This window comes from Astatotilapia calliptera, chromosome 7 (genome assembly GCF_900246225.1).
Source record: "Astatotilapia calliptera chromosome 7, fAstCal1.2, whole genome shotgun sequence".
NCBI classification, from domain to species: domain Eukaryota; kingdom Metazoa; phylum Chordata; class Actinopteri; order Cichliformes; family Cichlidae; genus Astatotilapia; species Astatotilapia calliptera.
In genome coordinates, this window is record NC_039308.1 from 20,234,937 (window position 1) to 20,240,855 (window position 5,919).

At 38.9% G+C, this 5,919-nt stretch overlaps 1 long non-coding RNA gene across 1 annotated transcript in view; it reads right to left on the reverse strand.

The window, feature by feature from the left end:
• LOC113025671 (uncharacterized) overlaps positions 1–4,026 on the reverse strand; it is a 4,570-nt gene extending 544 nt beyond the window's left edge. Inside the window, exons 1-4 of the long non-coding RNA XR_003272823.1 lie at positions 1,000–4,026; positions 690–842; positions 320–403; positions 1–224 (exon numbers count right to left, since the gene is read on the reverse strand). The exon at positions 1–224 is cut by the window's left edge and continues 544 nt beyond it. This is a non-coding gene — a long non-coding RNA (uncharacterized LOC113025671). The remainder of the gene's footprint in view (positions 225–319; positions 404–689; positions 843–999) is intronic.
• Positions 4,027–5,919: the final 1,893 nt, after the last annotated feature.

Here is a 5,919-nt window from a genome sequence, read left to right on the forward strand (position 1 = left end):
GAAAACGTCAAAGTTGTAGCGAAGGTCAGCAGGGTAGGCAAGGTTTAATGCATACATGAGTCCAAATAGCATTATCACAGCAAATGCTACATTATCCAAAGTCTTCGCCACCCTGATGCCTGCAAGGACAACTCTTGTTCATCTGCTGAAGCTTGCTCTTTAAGAAGATAAATTCAAACAGTGGTGTCTTCAACAGTCTCACTGATGGCACGTTCTTCCATGCCCTGTAAAAAAGAAGCCATGTTAGTCATTTCCAAGTAAATAATATGACACACTGTGGAAAGTCCAAAAAGAAAAAAAAAAAAACACAAGTACATACCACATACTCCTGGATAAGCATGCCAGGGTCTTCACCCATGTAGATACACACTCCCTTAACACACTCAGCATCAACATCTTCACACTGAAATGAAATGTATGTAATTAGCATCTTCATTCAGCTCTTGTCCTTCATTTAAGTTTTAATAGTGTACTTTACATTAATGTTTTTAAAGTAAAGGCACACAAATTAATAATAGGTTTACTGGCAATTAATAATAAGTTGACAAAGTGAAGGTTAAAAAAAACAAGCAGATGTAAAAATACAAAATGAGAGAATTTATCATGGGAAACATTTGAAATCTTCCACAATTATAAAATTTCATCCAAAGAGGATCGTGTTAAGTGAATGTTGAGGCTTTATCACTTACATTATCCATTTATGCCACAATTCTTTTCAGTATTAGTCCAAGCTCTCCTCTTCTGTTGACCAACTTCACCAGGTTGTCCAAGTGGAGATCCAGCTGAGCCAGGAACTTTGTCTGAGGGGGGATGGTGGCAATTCTCTTAAACTCAGCGTTGATCTGAAAACATGAGCACAGAGAAATGAGCTTCAAAGGTTTAATACCTGGAAGAAGGCCGCAATCACTCATGCTGAAGAAATGGGCTGTCAAATAACAACTGTGCCTTAACCATTTTAGGCTAATACCACAAGAACACCGTGTATGAGGCAAACCTTACCTCATGGAAATCAAATAGAGCAGGCCATCTTGCCATGAAAGCCTCCACCATTGGTGCATCATGAACAACTTCATGTCTTCTGTATGAAAAAGTCTTTTCCATCTTGAGTTTCACCAACTCTGTTACTCTTTTTTATGTCCATGTTGTGGGCTTTGACATGTCAATAGCTTTAAGAGTCCCCTTGTCTGCTACTTCTGAAACTGAGGTAAGGTTAAGAAACTCATTCCCAAACAAGGAATCCATAAACTGAAGTCTGAAACTGCCCTGAAGACAACACTGTCTCTTGACTTCAACGATGAGATCCTCAGTTGATTCAGGCGCTCCATTAGAGAGTGAGCCTTCGACAGGTTCTGTCAGCCAAAACAGTCTTTAGGACCATAGGACTCTGTAGGCAAAAAAGAATTACATATTCAGAAAGAATCCTTTCAGTTTAGTTTTCATAAAGCTATCCATACCCAATACTCAAAGTTATAAAGATCAGACATAAAAAAGAAGAATTTATCTAATGAAATACATGCGACTGAACCTATTACACTTATATGAACACCTTTTACTTCTATATGCCTTTTTAAAGTCACAATGTGGACTGATCCAATCTCATAGTCAACCAATGGATAAGTATCAAGGAGTTCACAGAGTGAAGCGAGAGTGAATATTCTTGTGGATACTGGGCGGAGCTCAAAAGCTCTGTCGTGCTCTCTGTACCAGCCACCAAGCTCTCTGACAATGTAGAATATGCTGTGGTACAATGCAGATATGGTTTTTCAGTATTCTGGCAATCCACCTGCTGCCCTTTGGGCCAGTACCATTCCATTTCTATAAGTTATACTCTTTATGTCACACACTGTGCAAGGTTGACCTCTAGAATGTCAGGGAATATGTACCTAATGACTTAAGCTATCTCCTCTTTAAGCAAATCCACTAGAAAGGCCGATACAGCTGAGCTCTCTAATTCAGACTTGCCAAGAGATGGGGAGTTTAGATGGTAAGCTATCATCATCTGATGTTTTGACTTCTGTAATCATAAAGGTAAAAATTCCACCATCACAAAAAACATTAATTTTAATTGAAAAAAGGTATTCCAGTCCAGAAGAGCATCAATGGTTTCTTTAAAGTACCAATCTTTCCCTCATTTATACATAATGTTTTGAGAAGCAGCTCACATATGTTCTACACAAACTAGAAAAAAAAGAGGGGGGGAAAGGGTCCTAATTTGTTTTGGGCCGATGTTGGAAAATTCACAATACATCACTTAATAAGACATAGTCTGTTGAACAAACTTATCTCCTTGTAGATATCTGCTGTATTATTTGGCCGTGACCAATAGAATAGTCAAGTAAGTGACACTTCACCTAAAACAATGACTAAATGGAAAAATGATTTGGCATTTATGGGCACAGGTTCTTAAACCCACGTCTAAGGTGGCAGGATCCTTATTATAACTTGAGTGCATGTCATCAGCAATAATTAAGGTATGGCACTGTGGCCCTCCCAGCTTCTGAAACTCTGACGGTTACAGCCAGACTAATTAGCCAATGTAGCCATAGCTAGCACGAGTAACACAAACACTATTGCTCTCTCAGTGACGTTTTAACTTGCTAAGCCATAAAAACGTCAGTGCTCTCTGTCACATGCATAAATTCCATATCTGACCCACAACAGCTGCTTTCTCCCGACTATGTGCAATTTGTTAATATTTTTCAGCTTTAGCCACAAAGCTAATACCAACTTTAGCTAGCACTGTAAAAACAACATGTAGATGCATTACAGATTACGTTTCATATAGCATGCACTACAACAATTCTGTGAAAACGTACCCAACTAAAACAAATGTATTTAAATTACTTACCTTCTCACTATGCCTGACTCAGTGCCAAAGGTTGCATGTGGCTGAACAGTCTTCCAGCATCTGGCGGTCAATTGTGCTCTCCTTAAATTATGTTGTTGTCTTATTGGATAAGGTAGGTCTTATTATCCAATCACATTTAGTTGTTGTCTTTGAATATATTGCATCATTTCCGGTTGTGGTCAAACATGATTACAATGGTTTTAGTATTCTAATTTAGTCATTTTAAATCAATGAAAGAAAAATGAGTAGTCTCAGTATTGTTTATAATCAAGTAAATGGTACTTTATTTAATCATGTAAATAAGAGAAACATGAGAGGCTTGTGTAGCATTAACTAAATTCATTTGTGCAAATTCAAAAGCCTGCCAATTCTCATTTTTTCAGTGCATACCTGTACTTTCAGGTGACACTGAATTTAAAATAGACATGATGCTGTCATGGAAATCCATCAAAGCCCTTCTTTTGAAAGCTGAAATTTTGAGTCTTCTGACCTTGAATTTTTTTTTAAATTAAAATGTGCCTGTTTTGGTTATTAGGAGTCCTTAGCTTATAGTGTCACAGGTTTTTTTTAATTCCCTAATTTCATCATAGTAATTGCTCTGTATTTTGACTTTTGCTACTTTGTATTTTGTTTTCTGTGTGTCTAGAGTTATTCCTATTAGATTCTATGCTTTTACTTAATCTGGCCTCTTTAAGCATCTTGTTGTATTTTGTTATGTATTTCGCACTGTCTTACATGTTTCTCTACTATGTTACAGTGTTTTATTTTGATAGTCATTTGTCTTCTATGCCTCAGGTCTAGTTTTATTTGCTACAGCATGTCTCATTATTAGATCTAGTTCAGCTGTATTTTGTTCTCCAGGTGTTCCCACTCTGGCCTCATTACCTTCGGTGTGTATATAGTCATAGTGTCTACTTCATACTTTGTCAGATCACCTGTGTCTTGAGCCTTTTTCCTTACTCCACCTAAATAAAGTTTTTTGTTGTTGTTTTTTTTTTTTTAGTTCTATATCAAGTGTTCTGCATTTGGGGTTTTTTTGCAGCACACATAACAGTACAATCTGACCAAACAATGGACCCTTTGGACTCAGGTTTTGCATTTGAGGAGCCTAAATCAAAAATACTCACTTGGTGTGAAGGAATCCCACAACCCATATCACAAGGTAATTCAGTTAGAAGTTCTGGATGCTTACATTTCATGAAAACATTGTGCATTACTAGACACTGTAGGAAAGCCCTTCAGTGTGAACTATCAAACACTGGTAACTCTGTTGAAGGACACACTTCCTCCTCACCTCTACAGTCAAGCTTCTCTCTGTCACTGCAGCTGTTCAACTCAATTATGCTCCTGGACCAGAAAAGCTTAACTTCACTGCCATTTCAGGCTGCCTGCACATGCCGTCACCGATGCAGTTATCAAGCTACTGCTTCCCTGTCCAGCCCCATCTGCTAAGGAGCCACATATCTCTTTGGGTTGTAAAGATGGCGGGGCACACACGCAGCAGCTATTAGTTCTCCATTTTTTCCAGTTTCACTGTGCAATGCCTGAGTACAGCAACAATAAAGGACTCTTTATCTTTAAAAGAGATTAGGTTTTCAGTGTCAGAGTCCCCAGCCAGTGACATCCATAACATCACCCTAAGTGGTCTAACTTTTGATGACTGTGGGGCAAATGGACTCTGAGTCGCCCATTCCTCCAGCTTCAATGCCCCTGCTCAGTCCTGGCAGGTCCGAATGCTCATTTAGAATAGACAAAGTATAAAACTGTTCTGGGGCCAAAATAATTATTATTTGATATTCCTTTTGGAAAACATGGATTTCTCATTCTCTGGAGTAAATAGCAAAGCAACCATCTGACTTGCTATCACTGCTCAGTTCAAGATTTTGCATTATTGCCTGGAAACTAACAGCTTGCAGATCTGGATAAAGTACCATCAATGCTGAAAGGCACAGTATATACAAGTTTTAAGGCAACATATTGTCTCACGTGCGATCCGGTCCACTCTGAAATATATATGGGAAGTACTGACATTTTTCAGCAAGACAATGCTAAAAAACATACTGCATCTGTTAGAACAGTAGAAGACTCTGGATGCTGAACTGGCCTGCCTGCAGTTCAGACTTTTCACCCACTGAAACGATGAAACAATTTGCAGTGGCAAACATGCCCCTGTCCCAACTCTTTTGAGGTGTGCTGCATGTGGTTCTGTGTTCTAAATGTGAGTTTATGGATTTTGCAAGTTATCACATTGTGTTTTTGTCACGGCTGGCGGGGTGAGCCGTGTGGTATAGGAGGAAAAGGACCCAAAATGCAGGCAGTTGACTGGTGATGAGAGTGACGTTTTATTTACAGAAGTGGAGCGACTGAACAGGCAGTGAGAAAAGACGAATGACTGAAAAAACCTAGACTGGGAAAACTAAATGACAAACCTAAGCATGAAACGGGGAGCGGAGAAGGCAGAGAGACGTAGTTACACCAAGAAACACAGACGATCCAACGATGAACAGAAGCCAACACACACTATAAATACACACTAGGTACTGAGGAGATGACATGCAGGGGTGGACACAGCTGACACTAATGGACATGATGAGAAGCAGACCTACAAAGTAAAACCGGAAACACACAGACTGTTTTACAACAAAAACACAGGGACCTGAACGGAGCACAGAGGGGAGACACAGGTAGGGATAATAAACATGACAACCAACCCAAAGAATTAATACAGAATCAGAATAAACACCAAACACAAGATGAACCCAAAAAGAAACACAAAACGCTGGGTCAACGACCCAGGATCATGACAGTTTTCTGTTACATTTTATACAGCATACTAACTCTTTGTAATTGGAGTTGTGAAAAACACCACCAAAACAAACACAAACCCAATAAGATATATTGATATAGATGTATATTTTGTGTATAACTGGAAGAGAACTTTAAACACAAACTGTGCAGATTTTCAGTATGCCCTGAGAATAATCCATGTTCCTGTAGCTTTAATTGCATGGGATGTCGTAAAGAGTAATGAATACAAAGCAATCAGTGTGGTGTTCATGTGAACTCAGATG